Below are 20194 nucleotides of genomic sequence, written 5' to 3' on the forward strand. Positions count from 1 at the left end.
TTATTGACTATTGAATAAAAGTAAGAGAAAACATTCTAAAAGTTGATGTTTCTTTACATATTTTGTAGCATTGTCTGTGGATTTGCAAAGGGGGTCCCCGGCCAGAAGCTAATGCTGTTTGGGGGGTCTTGGCATGGAAAAGTTTGGGAACCCCTGTTGTGGCACATGCATCAGATGGATTCTCAGATGCACTCCAGACAGCGCGTGCACCAAGCGGACTCTCACACGCACGCCATTAATGATGCTTACCTGCACAGAATTAAGGCACAATCAACACCACTACATAAAGACTGTGTACAAACACGCTCGCTGCAAAGTATTGTGTTACATTGTGGACACTTTACCGCAAGGGAGTAACTTTGATTTTGACATTGGTGGGGACACAAAAGTGATCCAAGGCAGAGATAGCCAACCATGTAAGTTAGTGAGAAATAGGGAGCTAATCAGAGAATGATATCTATGTTAGAGGGGGGATTATTAGCAGTGTCATAAATTTAACCCTTTGTGTGCCATATAATCATTGCTCAGGTTAGGACATCAGTTTTATTGATCGTGATTACACAGTAGCGGCTGAATATTGGTAGGGACACGTCCCTAGCGTCCCTACCCAAAATTACGCCCTAGCTTTACCGAACCTTAGTTCCTTGTTTGTATTCCCAGTTTCCTGATTCCTGATTTCCTCGTTTCTTGATTCTGCCTGTGCCTGTGATAATCTGTTTGTGCCTCACTCAACCTTTTGCATGTTTTCTCGTCTCTGATTTTTGCCTGCTGATTTGGATTGTCTGTTGTCTCTTTTATTAATAAAACACTTCTGCATTTACATCCATCTTCCAACCTATCCCTGACAGAATACTTTGCCAAACTATGGATTTAGCAGAAGTTTACCAGCACACCCTTCCACATCACTTCTGGATTTCTGTACTTCAGCCCCTAACCATGTTTTTCCATCAGCATGTTGGATTTGCCACCCCGGCACCCTATGATGGAGTATATCACCCTAGGGGATTCAGCCTGCAGTGTGTCTTTTTGTTTATGTGGACCTTGAAGAACCCAAGCATCCAGAACCTGTCTGGGTAAGCTGCATGATCTCTTGGCTCATGGGATGAGCATGCAGATGGGCCAAGTACCTCATGAGAGTAGAGCACCCATGCCTCCGGAGCTCACAAGCTTTTCAGATCATGCTCTGGTACATTTATGAAGCATTAGAGAAGGAGCACCCCCATGATTTTTTTTTTTTAGGGGAGGCTATCATGTCTGAGGCCAATGCAGTGGCAGCAGAGGAGGCCATTGCTCCAGAGCTCCTCCTAGTGGTCAATGCAGCAACAGCAGAGGAGGCAGTTGCTCCTGAGCTCCTCCTAGAGGCCGTCACTCCAGAGCCAATCTCACAGCCCATTCCACAGTCAATCCCTGAGCCAGCACCTGAACCAGTCCCAAAGCCAGTGTCTGAACCAGAACCAGAGCCAAAGTTAGAGCCAGAACAAGAGCCAGAGCCTGCATCAGAGCCAGAGCCAGTGTCTGAACCAGAACACAAGCCAGAGCCACTGCTATAGCAAGAGCCAGAGCCTACTGTAAGCTAGTGCAAGTGCCAGTGCCAGAACCAGAGCCAGAGCAAGAACCAGTGCCAATGCCAGCTCCAGCATCAAAGTCAGTGTCAGTGCCAGCACCAGAGTTGGAGCCAGTGCCAGAACAAGAGCCAGAGCAAGTGCCAGTACCAGACTTGGAGACAGTGCCAGCTCCAGTGTCAGAGCCAGAATCAGAGCCAGCGCCAGGGTCAGAGACAGTGCCATCACCAGTGCAAGAATCAGAACCAGTGCCAGAGCCAATGCCAGAGTCAGAGCCAGCACAAAAGCCAGTGACAGAGCCAATGCCAGAGTCTGAGTCAGAGCCAGAACCACTGCCAGTGCCAGAACAAGTGCCTGAACCAATACCAGTTCCAGAACTGGTGCCAGAAGACGATGGGGCGGCCTCTGCCCCAAATGGCTATGAAGATGTCATTATCCAGCCACTGCCTAGCTATGAAGGCATCATTGTCCCACCGCCGCCTGACCATGAAGATGTCATCTCACCACTGGGTCCTTACCAGGACCTGAACAATGTACAGACAGAGCTCGAGCCCATTGCCTGAGTCCAGTCCAAAGTCAAAGTCATGTTCAGAGCTCAAGTCTGTATCCAGTCCAGAGGCCAAGTTCAATCATGAGTTCAAGCCCATGCCTGAGTCAAGTCCAGAGTCCAAATCAGGTCCAGAGCTCGAGCCTGCATCCAGTCCAAAGTCCATGTACAGTCCAGAGCTTGAGCCCATGCCCAAGTCCAGGTCATGTCCAGAGCTCAAGCCTGAGTCCAGTCCAGAATTTGAGCCCATGTCCAGTCAGGAGTCCACGACCAGTCCAAGGCAGGAGCCTATGTTCAGTCCAAAGCCCAAGTCCTATCCAGAGCTCAAACCCATGCCTATGTCCAGTCTAAAGACAAAGTCTTATCCAGAGCTTGAACCTATGCCTGTATTCAGTTCAGAGTCCAAGTCATGTTCAGATCTCGAGCCCATGTCCAGTTTTGAGTCCAAGTCATGTTCAGAGCTCGAGCCAGTATTCAGTCCAGAGTCCAAATCCTGTCCTGAGCCTGAGCCCATTTCCAGTCCAGAGTCAAAGTCCTGTCCTGAGCCTGAACCCAAGCCCCCACCTGAGCCAAGAATCTGGTGCCACATCGGCTCAGAGTGGTGTGCCAATGGCATGGCATGGCATCCAGCGTCAGGCCAGGAAAGATGAGCTCTTTGGGGGGGGGGGGGGTTCTGTCACACCTGCACTCTGTGGCATGTGCATCAGATGAACTCTCAGGTGACCTCCGGACAGCACGGACTCTCACACACGCACCATTAATGATTCTCACCTGCACAGAATTAAAGCACAATCAGTGCCAATATATAAAGACTGTACAAACACATGCATTACATTGTGGACACTTTACTGAGCCTGAGTTCTTTGTTTGTATTCCTGGTTTCCTGATTTCTGATTTCCTGTTTCCTCATTTCTTGATACTGCCTGTGCCTGTGATGATCTGTTTGTGCCTTGCTCGACCTTTTGCATGTTTTCTCATCTCTGATTTTTGCCTGCCAATTGGGATTGTTTGTCTGGTGTCTCTTTTATTAATAAAACACTTCTGCACTTACAGCCATCTTCCAACCCATACCTGGCATCGCGCTGGCAGCCTTGCTTGCTTCACAGCATTCCCCATCTTGTGTCAATACCCAGAAAGCACTACAGCCCATGTATGGACAGTATAATTAGGTCATTGTAATTTTCTGGTATTGAAAGGGGACATGCACTACTAAAACAATAACAAAGAAATAAAACGGTAAAATAAACTCAAAATATGACTGTGGCAGCGGGGGCGTGGTCAAGCGTCGGTCTGTGAATGGAGTGTGGAGTCAGGGAAGGTAAGTGGCAGAATCACTGCACCTGATGGGAATTAACCTGTGTTTGTGTGTCTTCCCCAGTGACCACGCCCTATAAGAGGAGAGGGAGAGCGGAGGAAGGGAGCTTCTCCCCAACCTGGATACTTGTGTGCGTGCGTGTGTAGTTTAAGCTGAAAAGCTAAATAAAGAGCCTTTTGAGAACTCAGTTCTGGCCTGCCGTGCTTCTGTGCTCCACCCACCTAGAACACTTGTTACAGTGGTGCTGAAACCCAGGAAGGAGTGCAGGAGTGAACAGCCCCATGGAGTGAACAGCCCCATGGAGTCCTCCCCCTTCAAGGACTTGATCCATGCCCTCACCATGGCCCAACAGAGCCAGCACCAGGTGCTGGTCACCCTCCAGAAAGAACAGGAGCAAAGGTTCGATGCCCTGGTGTTGGCGCAGTAGGAAGACCGCCAGGCGTTCCGGCACCTACTCGTGTCGGCGGGGTCCACCACCTCCACCGCCACGGGCCCTCCCCACCTCACCCTTACAAAGATGGGCCTGCACGACGACCCCGAGGCCTTCCTCGGTCTTTTTGAGCAGGCAGCAGAGGCGTGGGGTTGGCCGGTGGAACAGCGCGCGGCACGCCTCCTCCCCCTGCTCACGGGTGAGGCACAGCTGGCCACGCTACAGCTCCCTGCTGACAGCCGGCTGGTCTACACGGACCTCCACAGGGCCGTCCTCCAGCGCGTGGGTCGCACTCCAGAGCAACAGCGGCAGCGCTTCCGTGTGCTGCGCCTGGAGGAAGTCGGCCGGCCGTTCACGTTTGGCCAGCAACTCCGGGACGCCTGCTGCCGGTGGCTGAAGGCCGACAACCGTGACGCCGAGGAAATCATTGATGTGGTGGCGCTGGAGCAGTTCGTCGCTCGACTTCCAGAAGGGACCGCGGAGTGGGTCCAGTGCCATCGCCCGGCATCGCTGGATCAGGCCATTGAGCTGGCGGAGGACCATATGGCAGCCATTCCAACAGCAGGACAGCATGTCTCCCCCTCTCCCCTCCCCTCTCTCTCCCCTCCTGTTCCTCACCCTTGCCCCATTCCCCCACCGCGGAGGCGGGGGCCGGCTACACCCCAGCCGGCCCGCCACACCTGCGGTGTCCTACCGTTTCCTACTTCCATGTCTGTGTCTTTCCCCCCTCAGGTGAGTGATATCCAGAACACCAGTGCAGAGAGAGAGCCTGGGCCAGTGTGCTAGTGCTGCAGGGAGATGGGGCACCTCCAGCATCAGTGCTCGGCGATGGTGGTCTGGCTCCCCGACGCGCCAGGAACCGCCCTCAATCGGGCTGGAGCATATCGCATACCGGTGAGTATCCAAGGGGATACGTATCAGGCTTTGGTGGACTCCGGCTGTAATCAGACCTCAATACACCAAAGCCTGGTGCAAGACGAGGCATTGGGCAGAGCACAGTTGGTGAAGCTGTTGTGTGTGCATGGGGTCTCAATTAATGGTAAAGGGCACAAAGGCGCTTTTGGGATGGCCGCTGGATTTATTAGCTGGCAATCGCGGCATGCCGTACACCACCTACAGACATCGCCGCGAATCCCTGGCCAATAGAACCAGGCCATTATTCGGGCTAGTGTCTTATCCTGCCCTAAGTGTCCAGCCTTTAGTGTCGGTCCACATTCTGTTTCGAGGGGAGAAATTTAGAGTACAGGTGGTGGTTAATCCTCGCCTTACCCACTGTATAATTTTGGGGACTGGTTGGCCAGGATTTCGGGATTTAATGATGCACTTGGTGAAGAGTGGGTCCTGCCGTAGTTCAGCAGGGGGAGGTCCCGGTGTGGCCTTGGCAGGAGCAGCTGTCACAGAGCCGTCTACGTCATCACTGCGTCAGAGTGAGGAGCAGCAGGTTCCTCCTTCCTCTCTCAGGGAATCCCTCGCGGATTTTCCGTTAGAGCAATTGCGAGACAAGTCTCTGCGGCATGTGGTTGACCAAGTGAGAGTAATCGATGGTCAAACGCTCCAGCCAAACGCCACCCCGTCCTTCCCCTATTTTTCCATTATTAAGGATAGGTTATACCAAGTGACGCAGGACACTCAGACTAAGGAACAAGTAACCCAACTTTTGATCCCAAAGAGCCGCCGGGAATTGGTATTCCAGGCGGCTCACTTTAATCCCATGGCTGGACACTTAGGGCAGGATAAGACACTAGCCCGAATAATGGCCCGGTTCTATTGGCCAGGGATTCGCGGCGATGTCTGTAGGTGGTGTACGGCATTCCACGAATGCCAGCTAATAAATCCAACGGCCATCCCAAAAGCGCCTTTGTGCCCTCTACCATTAATCGAGACCCCGTTCGAAAGAATTGGGATGGATCTCGTTGGGCCATTAGATCGGTCAACACGAGGGTATATCGCTTTATTTTAGTTCTGGTGGACTATGCAATGTGATATCCGGAAGCACTGCCGCTCCGCAATATCTCCACACATAGTATTGCGGAGCGCTCTTCCGCTTCATCTCCCGAGTCGGAATCCCCAAAGAGATTCTGACTGATCAAGGCACTATGTTTATGCCATGCACACTGCGTGAACTGTATGGGTTATTGGGAATCAAGCCGATCTGCACCAGCGTTTATCACCCACAAACGGACAGCTTAGTCGAACAGTTTAATCGCACCCTCAAAAACATAATTAAAAAATTTGTAAGCGAGGACGCATGTAACTGGGATAAATGGCTCAAGCCCCTGCTTTTCGCAGTGCAAGAGGTCCCACAAGCCTCCACGGGGTTCTCCCTGTTCGAATTATTATATGGGCGTAAGCCGCGTGGCATCTTAGATGTGCTGTGGGAAAATTGGGAGGAGGAACCTTCCCTGAGCAAAAATGAAATTCAATACGTTATTGACCTGTGCGCAAAACTCCACACACTCACACACCTAACCCAGGAGAATTTGCGGCAGGCTCAAGAACATCAAGTCCGCCTGTACAACAGGGGCATACGCCTTAGGGAATTCACACCGGGAGACAAAGTACTCGTGTTATTGCCCATGTCGAGCTCTAAATTAATCACCAGGTGGCAAGGACCCTTTGAGGTCACACGGCAAGTCAGGGACGTCGACTGTGAGGTGAGGCGAACGGACAGGGGTGGGGCATTACAGGTATACCACCTCAATCTGTTAAAACATTGGAGCGAGGAGGTCCCCGTGGCGCTGGTGTCGGTGGTTCCAGAGAAGGCGGGGCTGGGGATGGAGGTTCAAAAGGGAAAATCGGCATCACCCACCGCTCCGGTCCCCTGTGGAGCCCACCTCTCCCCGACCCAGCTCGCGGATCCCGCCTGGTTGCAAACAGAATTTTCTGATGTGTTCTCGCCCCTGCCTGGCTGCACCCACCTCATAGAACACCACATTGAGACACCCCTGGGGTGGTAGTGCGCAGCCGCCCTTACAGACTGCCCGAACACAAGAAAAAGGTGGTTCGGGAAGAACTCGAGGCCATGGTCGAAATGGGCAAGTGACTGGAGCAGTCCAGTGGTCTTGGTTCCCAAGCCCGATGGGTCGGTCCGGTTCTGTGTGGACTATAGAAAAGTCAACACGGTGTCTAAATTTGAGGTGTACCCAATGCCTCGTATTGACGAGTTGCTCGATCGACTAGGCATGGCTTGTTTTTATTCGACACTGGATTTGACAAAGGGATATTGGCAGATCCCCTTGACTCCACTATCCCGTGAGAAAACGGCCTCTTCCACACCGTTTGGCTTACACCAGTTCTTCACACTTCCGTTTGGGTTGTTTGGGGTGCCCACTATGTTCCAGCAGCTTATGGACACAGTCCTCCGCCCCCACACCACCTATGCGGCCGCATACCTAGATGACATTATTATTTATAGTAATGACTGGCCACGGCACCTAAAACACCTGAGGGCTGTCCTGGGGTCGCTGAGGTGAGCGGGGCTCACAGCCAACCTGAAGAAGTGTGCGATTGGGCGGGTGGAAGTACGGTATCTGGGCTTCCACTTGGGCAATGGGCAGGTGCGTCCCAAAATCAATAAGACAGCAGTGATTGTGGCCTGTCCGAGGCCCAAGACCAAAAAGGGGGTGAGGCAGATCCTGGGGCTGGCTGGCTACTATCGTAGGTTTATACCTAATTATTCGGATGTCACCAGCCCCCTGACTGATCTCAATAAAAAGGGGGCACCAGATCCGGTCCAGTGGACGGAACAATGCCAGTGGGCTTTTTCTAAGGTAAAGGCTGCACTGTGTGGGGGGCCACTGTTACACTCCCCTGACTTTTCTCGCCCCTTTGTTTTACAGACATACGCATCGGACAGATGGCTGGGGGCGGTTCTGTCCCAGGAGATGGAGGGGGAGGACCGTCCAGTGCTGTACATCAGCTGCAAGCTGTTGGTGCGTGAGGGCAGGTACAGCACCATAGAGAAGGAATGCCTCACCATCAAGTGGGCAGTCCTTGCCCTCCGCTACTATCTGCTGGGGCGCCCTTTCACCCTCTGGTTGGACCACGCACCTCTGCAGTGGCTCCACCGCATGAAGGATGCCAACGCGCACATCACCCGTTGGTATCTTGCACTCCAGCCGTTTAAGTTCGAGGTGGTCCACAGACCGGGGGCACAGATGGTTGTGGCGGACTTCCTCTCCCATCAAGGGGGGGGGGGGGGGGGGAGTTGGCTGCAGGACAGACGGCTGCCCGGCCTGAGTCGGGTGGTGGGGGTATGTGGCAGCGGGGGCGTGGTCAAGCGTCGGTCTGTGAATGGAGGGCGGAGTCAGGGAAGGTAAGTGGCGGAATCACTGCACCTGATGGGAATTAACCTGTGTTTGTGTGTCTTCCCCAGTGACTGCGCCCTATAAGAGGAGAGGGAGAGCGGAGGAAGGGAGCTTCTCCCCAACCTGGATACTTGTGTGTGTGCATGTGTAGTTTAAGCTGAAAAGCTAAATAAAGAGCCTTTTGAGAACTCAGGTCTGGCCTGCCGTGCTTCTGTGCTCCACCCACCTAGAACACTTGTTACAATGACCTGTTTACATATGTATTGTATGCCTGTGGAACTTTTCTTACTGAATGTATATTATATCAGGGGTTCTCAACTTTTTCTGCTTTGAGGCCCACCTATTCATACCTGTAAGGAGTCGGGCCCATTAAAAAAGATCCTGAATTATTTTGCCTCATCTATTCTATTAGAATCTAATAGTCTATTGTAAAGTGTATTAATGGAATGCAACATTTATAGTGCTTTTAACAATAGACATTGTCGCAAAGCAGCTTTACAGGGAATTAAACACTTTAAATATGAGCTAATTTTATCCCTAATTTATCCCCAATGTGGCAATGGTGGCAAGCAAAAGCTCCCTCAGACGACATGAGGAAGAAACCTTGAGAGGAACCAGATTCAAAAGGAAACACATCCTCATTTGGGTGATGACAGATAATGTGATTATAAATAACTCGCTTCTATAACTGTGGTCTATACAGTCACAAAATATAACTGTGAAACCAGGAAAATCATTATAGTTTTAACATGAAGTCTGTTTTGTTGAAGTTCATTGTTGGAAACTTGAGTGCAAAACTGTTCATGACAACTGCAGTCCGAAAGTTAGCAAGTCGACTGTCGTCCTCAGACCTAAATGTATTACTGTGTCCAGAGCCATCTTCCAAGTGTTTTTTCTTTTACAAAAGCAAAACAGAAAGCAAAGTATTTAAACAGCGTTATAAACATGGCTAGAAACAAACATGACAGTGATAATGATAATGCTTCACAACACCTCTGTGAAAACAGCTTCCGTATCTGTGTGTGCTGATTTACACTCAAATCAGCATCAGGTGTTTCCTATAACGACTGGGTCCCAAGCACGCACACAACTTGCTCCGTGAGTGCATGTGGCCACTCGAGCTGCGCCAGACTCAAGCGTGCAAAGGCGTGATAGTCAAGTGTTCATCTACTGTGTGACCACAACTTTTAGCTCACATGTATATTGCCATCAAAATGCCTCGTTTTCATCGATAACCCATTGCAAAGCATCGCAAGCTGTAGTGTGACCATAACCTCATGAGGCGGATGTAACGTTGGATGCAACCCAGCAATTGTACCCAATTACGAGTAAAAATTTGCTTCACCTTGAAAAACAATTTGCAGTCCACTAGATGGCACTTCGCAGCCCACTAATGGGCCACACCCCAGTGGTTGAGAAACATTGTACTAGATGATTTATTGAATTGTGTTCAGAAAATCCTTTAAGGTGTGATTGTGAGATTTGATTTGTATATCCAGGACATCCTTATTAAAAGTATGTGCAGTCATTGGTGTTATTAATGGAACTAAATTCAGTGGGAGTAGTTAATATGTACAACCCCAATTCCAAAAAAGTTGGGACAAAGTACAAATTGGAAATAAAAACGGAATGCAATGATGTGGAAGTTTCAAAATTCCATATTTTATTCAGAATAGAACATAGATAACATATCAAATGTTTAAACTGAGAAAATGTATCATTTAAAGAGAAAAATTAGGTGATTTTAAATTTCATGACAACAACACCTCAAAAAAGTTGGGACAAGGCCATGTTTACCACTGTGAGACATCCCCTTTTCTCTTTACAACAGTCTGTAAACGTCTGGGGACTGAGGAGACAAGTTGCTCAAGTTTAGGGATAGGAATGTTAACCCATTCTTGTCTAATGTAGGATTCTAGTTGTTCAACTGTCTTAAGTCTTTTTTGTCATATCTTCCATTTTATGATGCACCAAATGTTTTCTATGGGTGAAAGATCTGGACTGCAGGCTGGCCAGTTCAGTACCCAGATCTTTCTTCTATGCAGCCATGATGCTGTAATTGATGCAGTATGTGGTTTGGCATTGTCACGTTGGAAAATGCAAGGTCTTCCTTGAAAGAGACGTTGTCTGGATGGGAACATATGTTGCTCTAGAACCTGGATATACCTTTCAGCATTGATGATGTCTTTCCAGATGTGTAAGCTGCCCATGCCACATGCACTAATGCAACCCCATACCATCAGAGATGCAGGCTTCTGAACTGAGCGCTGATAACAACTTGGGTCGTCCTTCTCCTCTTTAGCCCGAATGACACGGCGTCCCTGATTTCCATAAAGAACTTCAAATTTTGATTAGTCTGACCACAGAACAGTTTTCCACTTTGCCACAGTCCATTTTAAATGAGCTTTGGCCCAGAGAAGACGTCTGCGCTTCTGGATCATGTTTAGATACGGCTTCTTCTTCTTTGAACTATAGAGTTTTAGCTGGCAACGGCAGATGGCATGGTGAATTGTGTTCACAGATAATGTTCTCTGGAAATATTCCTGAGCCCATTTTGTGATTTCCAATACAGAAGCATGCCTGTATGTGATGCAGTGCCATCTAAGGGCCCAAAGATCACGGGCACCCAGTATGGTTTTCCTGCCTTGATCTTTACGCACAGAGATTCTTCCAGATTCTCTGAATCTTTTGATGATATTACGCACTGTAGATGATGATATGTTCAAACTCTTTGCAATTTTACACTGTCAAACTCCTTTCTGGTATTGCTGCACTATTTGTCAGCGCAGAATTAGGGGGATTGGTGATCCTCTTCCCATCTTTACTTCTGAGAGCCGCTGCCACTCCAAGATGCTCTTTTTATACCCAGTCATGTTAATGACCTATTGCCAATTGACCTAATGAGTTGCAATTTGGTCCTCCAGCCGTTCCTTTTTTGTACCTTTAACTTTTCCAGCCTCTTATTGCCCCTGTCCCAACTTTTTTGAGATGTGTTGCTGTCATGAAATTTCAAATGAGCCAATATTTGGCATGAAATTTAAAAATGTCTCACTTTCGACATTTGATATGTTGTCTACAGTATGCTCTATTGTGAATACAATATCAGTTTTTGAGATTTGTAAATTATTGCATTCCATTTTTATTTACAATTTGTACTTTGTCCCAACTTTTTTGGAATCGGGGTTGTAGAACTTTTGGAGAACATGGTTTGCTCTGCAGCAACAGGTTCCACTTAGAACATTCCAAGTGTGTGTGTGTGTGTGTGTGTGTGTGTGTTTCAGTCAGTATTCCGAATCTCCACAATGCATTAAATCAGTAGAAATTCATATTTTTGAAGTGAAAATGATTCCAATTCAGATTTAGCAGTGTGAATGTATTTTTTCTCTCTCTGTGACATCTGCTTCCCAGAACACAATGTCTCTAGGCACCAGCTGTGTTCATGATACTGTTTGTCACAGTGAAATCCGTAATGTAAGTGTGTGTGTGTGTGTGTGTGTGTGTGTGTGTGTGAGTGAGAGAGAGAGAGAGGGAAAGAATTGTCTGTACTTTTTTGGTTTTTCTGTATTCTTTAGGTATGATAGCTTATAAATCCTGATGTTGGGCTATTTTGAAGGTAATTAATTACCTGATCAATGTTATATTTTAGCATATTCTCCTGGGTATGGCTAAAGGTTTGTGGACACCTGACCATCAGAAAGTACCCACATGTGCTTGTTGAATATTCCATTCCATAATGACATTGACATTCTATATAATTGTGTGCTTCCAAGTTTGTGGCAACCATTTGGGGAAGAAACATACATATTCATGATGTACAGATGTCCACATTTTTTCCTCCATATAGTCTATAATACTGCTTTTCATCTCCATCCAAGAAACAGTGACATGCTGGACTGTAATTTACCATAACTCAGCAGCTAACTGACTAATTTGGAGAAAAATTAGATAGTTCTGAAATTAAGAATTAACTTGCAAAAATTGCCTTTTGTGGTTTTAGGTATGTATATCACTCTGCCAGATGGTAACAGTATTGATTACATGTCAAAGTCTCTCCTGTTCCAGGTATTCCTAGGCAGTCTCATTACATTAAAGGCATTTAGTAGACACTCTTATCCAGAGTGATGTACAACATATCTAGAGCAGCAGGGGGTTAGATGCCTTGTTCAAGAGCACCTCAGCCATTTCTGCTGGTCCAGGGAATTGAACCAACAACCTTTTGGTCTCAAAGCTGCTTCTCTAACCATTAGGCCATGGCTTCCCCTTGGCTTCGGATGGCTTCTCCCATCCTAGTTCTAGCCAGGCCCTAACTAGCTATGCATTGGGTGATGCCAATCTCCATTTCTCTAGCCCTCAGCCTCTCACCTATTCCATAGCTAGGGCTACAGTGGGGGCCAGTCCTCTGGTAACCGTGAGTTTGACTCCCTACTCATCAAATGGCAACATGACCCAACCACAAGTAGAACTTGCAATCTCCCAGTCAAGAGGTGGGCATGCTAACCATTAGGCCAGCTCGCAGTACATTGAGCACATGTGGGCATATATTAATCTGACTGATGCCTATTAAGAAAATACATTTGGAGTTTGCCCAGCAGTATGTGACAGATTTCTCAAACACATGGAGGAAGATTCTCTGGTAAAATTAGATTAAATTGATCTTTTTGGCCATCATGGGAAATACCATGTGTGGTGCAAACCCAACACCCTGAGAACACCATTCCTACAGTGAAGCATGGTGGTGGCAGCATCATGATGTGGGGATATTTTTCATCTGCAGAGACAGGAAAGCTGGTCAGGATTGAAGGAAAGATGAGTAGCACTAAATACAGGGCAATTCTGGAGGAACACCTGTCTGAGTCAGCCAGAGGTTTGAGACTGGGATGAAGGTTCACATATCAGCAGGACAATGACCCTAAACATACTGCTAAAGCTACACTGGAGTGGTTTAAAGGGAAACATTTAGACATCTTGGAATGGCCTAATCAAAGCCCAGACCTCAATCCAATTGAGAATCTGTGGCATAACTTGAAGATTGCTGTACACCAATGCAAGCCATGTAACTTGAAGGAGTTGGAGCAGTTTTGCCTTGAGGAATGGGCAAAAATCCCAGTAGCAAAATGTGCTAAGCTAATAGAGACATACCCCAAGATACTTGCAGCTGTAATTGCAGCAAAAGGTGGCTCTACAAAGTATTGACTCTGGGGGGTGAATACCTATACACACTCCAGATTTCTGTTTTTTTCATCTTAATTATTGTTGGTGTCACAATAAAACAACAATTTTCACCTATAAAGTTGTAGGCATGTTGTGTAAATCAAATGCTGCTAACTCCCCTAAAATCCATTTTAATTCCAACTTGTAATGTGACAAAACAGGACAAACACCAAGGGGGATGAATACTTTTGTAAGACACTATATTCTATTAGAAAACAGATACTGTATTACCAAGCCATGTTATTTTGATTGTCATGCTGATGACATTATGTTGCCTGAAAGGTCAAATGGAGTTCAAACATGACCTCTTACATTTGATAAATTGACAGTCTTGTGACAAAAGGCACTGAGGGAGGTCTTGCCTGCTACCACGATGGTAAATTATTGTAGTTTCTAAACAGCTTTGCTGTGACCTTAATTACTAAAGGGCTTTAATCAGCGACCATAATGAGGTCACAGCCTCAGCAGGTAAGACAGATTTTTGGCAGCTGAAGCAATGCATCATGGGAGAAGCAGAACTGTCCTTGTCACCAGAGAGGAGGACTTTGAAAATTACAACAGGCAGTCATGCTGTTGATATGCCATTTTACCTTCATATCTAGGTTAATACTTCAGTGTCTGATGCAGAAAATAGCACTGCTTCAGGAGGAAACTGTTCTTTTTACTTAAAAATAGAATATATTTCACAGCCCATCCAGTCCCTTGATTTGGACGAGGAAAGGGACATTGACCAATCTTTCCACAGCTTACCACTTTTGTATACTTTGTGGTAATGAGAGAATCTGTGTGCACAGTTACTGCAGTCAGAATACTGGTAGGATTTCCTGTCCCTAAGGCTTTATAATATGTGTATGTATGTATGTATGTATGTATGTATGTATGTATGTATGTATGTATTAGTGCTGTCAAGCGATTAAAATATTTAATCGCGATTAATGTCGCGACTATCATAGTTAACTCGCGATTAATCGCAATTTAATTGCACATTTTTGTCACATGAAAAACCATTGTAATTCTCTTATCAGCATAAAAAAGTGAATGGGCTTGCTTTGTACCAATGTTTTTTTTTTTTTATTGCAGAGCATAACACGTCTTGTCACAGCCACTGCAAAGTCGGGCTGGAGCCGCCGATGGGAAAATGAAACCTAAGCCGAGCACCGTGGATCTTCGTCCTGAGGCGCGGGGCTAGCGCGCCCTGCCCGCGCTGGTTCTTTGGGGGGAGGGCAGAGGACTCTGGCTGTGTGGGGCGTGGCATTACAGTCTAGCTGCTATCATTTTTCTAAGCAAAGTCTCTGTTCCAAGTTCCTGGCAGTTTCAAAAGCTTATGAAAAACCTACATCATATCACAGAGCGTTAATCTCGCAATAAAAAAATTATCGCCGTTAAAATTGAGTCAAGTTAACGCGATAACCTCATCTCATCTCATTATCTCTAGCCGCTTTACCCTGTTCCACAGGGTCGCAGGCAAGCTGGAGCCTATCCCAGCTGACTACAGGTGAAAGGCGGGGTACACCCTGGACAAGTCGCCAGGTCATCACAGGGCTGACACATAGACACAGACAACCATTCACACTCACATTCACACCTACGGTCAATTTAGAGTCACCAGTTAACCTAACCTGCATGTCTTTGGACTGTGGGGGAAAACGGAGCACCCGGAGGAAACCCACGCGGACACAGGGAGAACATGCAAACTCCGCACAGAAAGGCCCTCACCGGCCACGGGGCTCGAACCCGGACCTTCTTGCTGTGAGGCGACAGCGCTAACCACTACACCACCGTGCCACCTAACGCGATAATAACGTGACATTTTTGACAGCACTAATATATATATATATATATATATACACGGAGTGCAGAATTATTAGGCAAGTTGTATTTTTGAGGATTAGTTTTATTATTGAACAACAACTATGTTCTCAATCAAACAAAAAGACTCATAAATATCAAAGCTGAATATGTATGGAAATTAGAGTGGGGTGTTTTTAGTTTTGGCCATTTTAGGAGAATATGTATGTGTTCAGGTAACTTTCACTGTGCAGAATTATTAGGCAACTTAATAAAAACCAAATATGTAGCCATTTCACTTATTTATTTTCACCAGGTACACTGATATGACAACTCCAGATTTGCAAATAAACATATCTGACATTCAAACACAAAACAAAAACAAATCAGTGACCAATATAGCCACCCTTCTTCATGAGGACACTCAAAAGCCTTCCATCCATAGATTCTGTCAATTTCTTTATCTGTTCATGACCAACATTGTGTGCAGCAGCAACCACGGCCTCCCAGACGCTGTTCAGAGAGGTGTACTGTTTTCCCTCTTTGTAGACCTCACGTTTTATAATGGACCACAGGTTCTCTATGGGGTTTAGGTCAGGTGAACAAGGGGGCCATGTCATTATTTTTTTCACCTTTCAGACCTTTACTGGCTAGCCACGCAGTGGAGTATTTGGACGCATGAGATGGAGCGTTATCCTGCATGAAAATCATGTTCTTCTTGAAAGATGCTGACTTTTTCCTATACCACTGCTTGAAGGTTTCTTCCAGGAACTGGCAGTAGGTCTGGGAGTTGAGTTTGAGTCCATCCTCAACTCGAAAAGGTCCAACAAGCTCGTCTTTGATGATACCAGCCCATAGCAGTACTCCACCTCCACCTTGCTGGCGTCCGAGTCGGAGTGGAGCTCTGTGCCCATTACTGATCCAGCCACAGGCCCATCAAGAGTCACTCTCATCTCATCAGACCACAGCACCTTAGAAAAATCAGTCTTAAGATATTTCTTGGCCCAGTCTTGACGTTTTATCTTGTGTGCCTTACTCAGTGGTGGTCGTTTTTCAGCCTTCCTTACCTTGGCCATGTCCCTCAGTATTGCACACCTTGTACTCTTTGACACTCCAGGAATGTTACAACTCTGGAATATGGCAGAACTGGATGCTAATGGCTGCTTGTTAGCTTCACGCTTGATTTTCCGCAGATCATGTGCAGTTATTTTGCGCCTCTTTTTTCCCCACACGCTTCTTTCGACCCTGTTGACTATTTGCAATGAAACGCTTGATTGTTCGGTGATCACGTTTCAACATCTTCGCAATTTCAAGAGTGCTGCATCCGTCTGCAAGACATCTCACAATTTTATACTTTTCAAAGTCTGTCAGATCTCTCTTCTGACCCATTTTGCCAGAGGAAAAGAGGTTGCCTAATAATTATGCACACCTGATATAGGGTGTTGATGTCATTAGACCACACCCCCTCTCATTACACAGATGCACAGCACCTGATATACTTAATTGGTAGTAGGCTTTCAAGCCTAAACAGCTTGCAGTGGGACAACATGCATTAAAAGGATGTTGTGGTCAAAATACTCACTTGCCTAATAATTCTGCACTCAGTGTATATATATATATATATATATATATATATATATATATATATATATATATATATATATATATGTATGTATGTATGTATGTATGTGTGTGTGTATTTCAGACACAGGGAGCAAATTGAGATATCATAATTAAAATCAATTTGCTCCCTGTGTCTGAAATATTGTCTTGAATCATCAATAGAACAGTTCACCTTTTGCCCAGGTCTACTGTATATTAGAGCTAATACATTAGAGCGATACTTCCTGTTTAGACAGTTCTCATCTCATCATCTCTAGCCGCTTTATCCTTCTACAGGGTCGCAGGCAAACTGGAGCCTATCGCAGCTGACTACGGGCGAAAGGCGGGGTACACCCTGGACAAGTCGCCAGGTCATCACAGGGCTGACACATAGACACAGACAACCATTCACATTCACACCTACGGTCAATTTAGAGTCACCAGTTAACCTAACCTGCATGTCTTTGGATTGTGGGGGAAACCGGAGCACCCAGAGGAAACCCACGCGGACACGGGGAGAACATGCATACTCCGCACAGAAAGGCCCTCGCCGGCCACGGGTCTCGAACCCAGACCTTCTTGCTGTGAGGCAACAGCACTAACCACTACACCACCATGCCGCCCCTGTTTAGACAGTTGTTTATACAAATTCAATATCCTGCTTCAGTCTGCTCCGTTTTGTTTAGGCAAACAAACAAAGAACACTCATAGATTTGGAGGCCAGAAAAATTCCATTTCACAGGTCAGTAGCATCACTTCATTTTGAATAAAATGACCATAACTACAAGGTGAAAAGATTTCTTTGCTGAATAAGCTGTGTATTCTTCTAGCCCTGAAAATCCTAACATAGACTGGTATTAACATATAATATTAGCATCAATATACACAGAGGGCAGCACGGTGATGTAGTGGTTAGCGCTGTCGCCTCACAGCAAGAAGGTCCGGGTTCGAGCCTCATGGCTGGCGAGGGCCTTTCTGTGTGGAGTTTGCATGTTCTCCCCGTGTCCGCGTGGGTTTCCTCCGGGTGCTCCGATTTCCCCCACAGTCCAAAGACATGCAGGTTAGGTTAACTGGTGACTCTAAATTGACCGTAGGTGTGACTGTGAGCGTGAATGGTTGTCTGTGTCTACGTATGTGTCAGCCCTGTGATGACCTGGTGACTTGTCCAGGGTGTACCCTGCCTTTCGCCCGCAGTCAGCTGGGATAGGCTCCAGCTTGCCTGCGACCCTGTAGAACAGGATAAAGCGGCTAGAGATAATGAGATGAGATGAGAATATACACAGAGAAATTTATAGATTGTGACTATTAGACAAAATAATTCACAAAAGTTTGAGAAGACAGGTTTATTGCAAAGACATAACTTTAACAGTATAACAGGGCTTCATTTTAGAACTTGCACATGGAAATGATACATATATTATTGTAAAAACAAACAAACACAAAACCAAATGAACATGGTAGGATAGGATAAGAAGTCTCATGGTTTATGATTATCCAGTTTTTCAATCAAGAACACATTCAGGACAAAAGAGGAGAGTGATTTATTAAATCATGGTCATATATTTCTAACAGTCATTGATTACATAATAATATTCCATTCTAATACAGCCAAATTACATAATTTGAGTTCACTAATTGATGTGTTTGTTTACTGTATTTCTTACTAATATATTTACTCTCAATGTATTAGTTATTGAACTATTCTTCAAATTCCATCAAATTTGATTTAAATTATAAAAAAGAAAACTAAATTTGACAATTTATGCTCTTTGCAACCATTAAGCTACTCTGATATTATTATTCCATTTTTGATCCATTATCACTATTTAGTAATTATACAGTATATAATTTGCATGACCCATGCCATTTGCTGCAACCATTACCTGAGATATAAAACCATTTTCTGTCTGTTATCGTACAAACTCCATTTAATATTAGTGGTCCACCAAGAATTGGGTCATAGTTCTCACATTCTTTAGAAATATCAACCCTTTTTTACAATATCATAATACAAAGTTGATTGCAATAATAATGTTACTCTTCATGCTTTTCTGACCTTATAAAATAAAATAAGACCTAATTAGTTGATGTAATTTGTCCTATATGTAGTACATTAACATATTGGATTTGAACTGGCTCCTCTTGATTGCTACTTTTTGAAAAAAGAATGGAGCCCGTTTGAGCTAATGAATGATAATAAATGCTAAAACTGTCAAACATAACACAATTAAATGATAATCAGCATTCCCAGAAGCTGTTTATCTGTATGGAATTGTGACAAAGAAGCTCTTACCTTTCAGCTAACAGGTCTTAACCTGATTATTGTGGTTTGCAAGGTCTGTAAAACATTTATAATCACGCTTGCTTTCATATTCTTTCATTTCATATTATTTCATATTTCTGCATTCTTTCATACAGTACTGTATATATGACCCAAAATGTCCTCAGTCTAATTTTCTTAATTTCCCTCTAAATCATCTAATTGTAGTTCAAAGAAAAAAACTTGATAAAAGGTTTTTTTTTTTTTCAATTTTGTACAAGAAAGAGTCTGAAGTATGCTGAATGTCATTAGGTGACCATTCATCTGAAACATTTTAAGAGACATTAAGCAGATTGGGTGAATGTCAAACCAGAAGCCATTATTACAGTTTTTCACAGTTGGTGTGGCAGTGACACAGATTTGAGTGTTGAGTGGCATGATGAATACATGCAGTTAAAGTATTGGCCAGCCATGCATCATTTGGCAGGAAAGCCATAATGCAACACATGGCAAATTGCATAAGTGATGCCATATATAACATGGGAAAATATTTTAACGTGGAATTAATTACATGGTGCTTGTACTCAACAAAATGTGTAAGTCCATAATATGTAAATGCTATGATACAGTTTTCATAATCCCACATAAAACCCCGAACATTCAGTTTGCTTTATTTTCAAATGTACACCATGTTTCAAAAATATAACTACACTCTTTTCAGATATACAGTCTAAGTGTTCATACTCATGATTTTGTAGAACTTGTCACAATGACTTTTTTGAATGACTTTTCTTATGTTTATAATATTTTAATGAATACACAAGTGCACAATGAAGACTTTATGCAATGTAATTACACCTCATATCATAACTATACCATTCATTAAAAAAAATCATTCCACCTCCTGTAATCAGTAAATGTCATCAGTGATACATCTAGGTAAATGTCTGTTTGTTTGTTTGTTTGTTTAATACATTTATTTAAATGAATGAATGAAATTTAATTCAAATTAAACTTAACTATTACTATTTCTCTGGGTGATGATGAATATTTAGTCCAAAAATACTGACTGACTGACCCAAGGCAAGACACCCACAATGATATCATACGTGTAGAATAATATATACATATGGAAAATGCACAACTTTCATTTAATGTAGAACTCTCAGAAT

Source organism: Neoarius graeffei, chromosome 16 (assembly GCF_027579695.1).
Source record: "Neoarius graeffei isolate fNeoGra1 chromosome 16, fNeoGra1.pri, whole genome shotgun sequence".
Classification (NCBI taxonomy): Eukaryota; Metazoa; Chordata; class Actinopteri; order Siluriformes; family Ariidae; genus Neoarius; species Neoarius graeffei.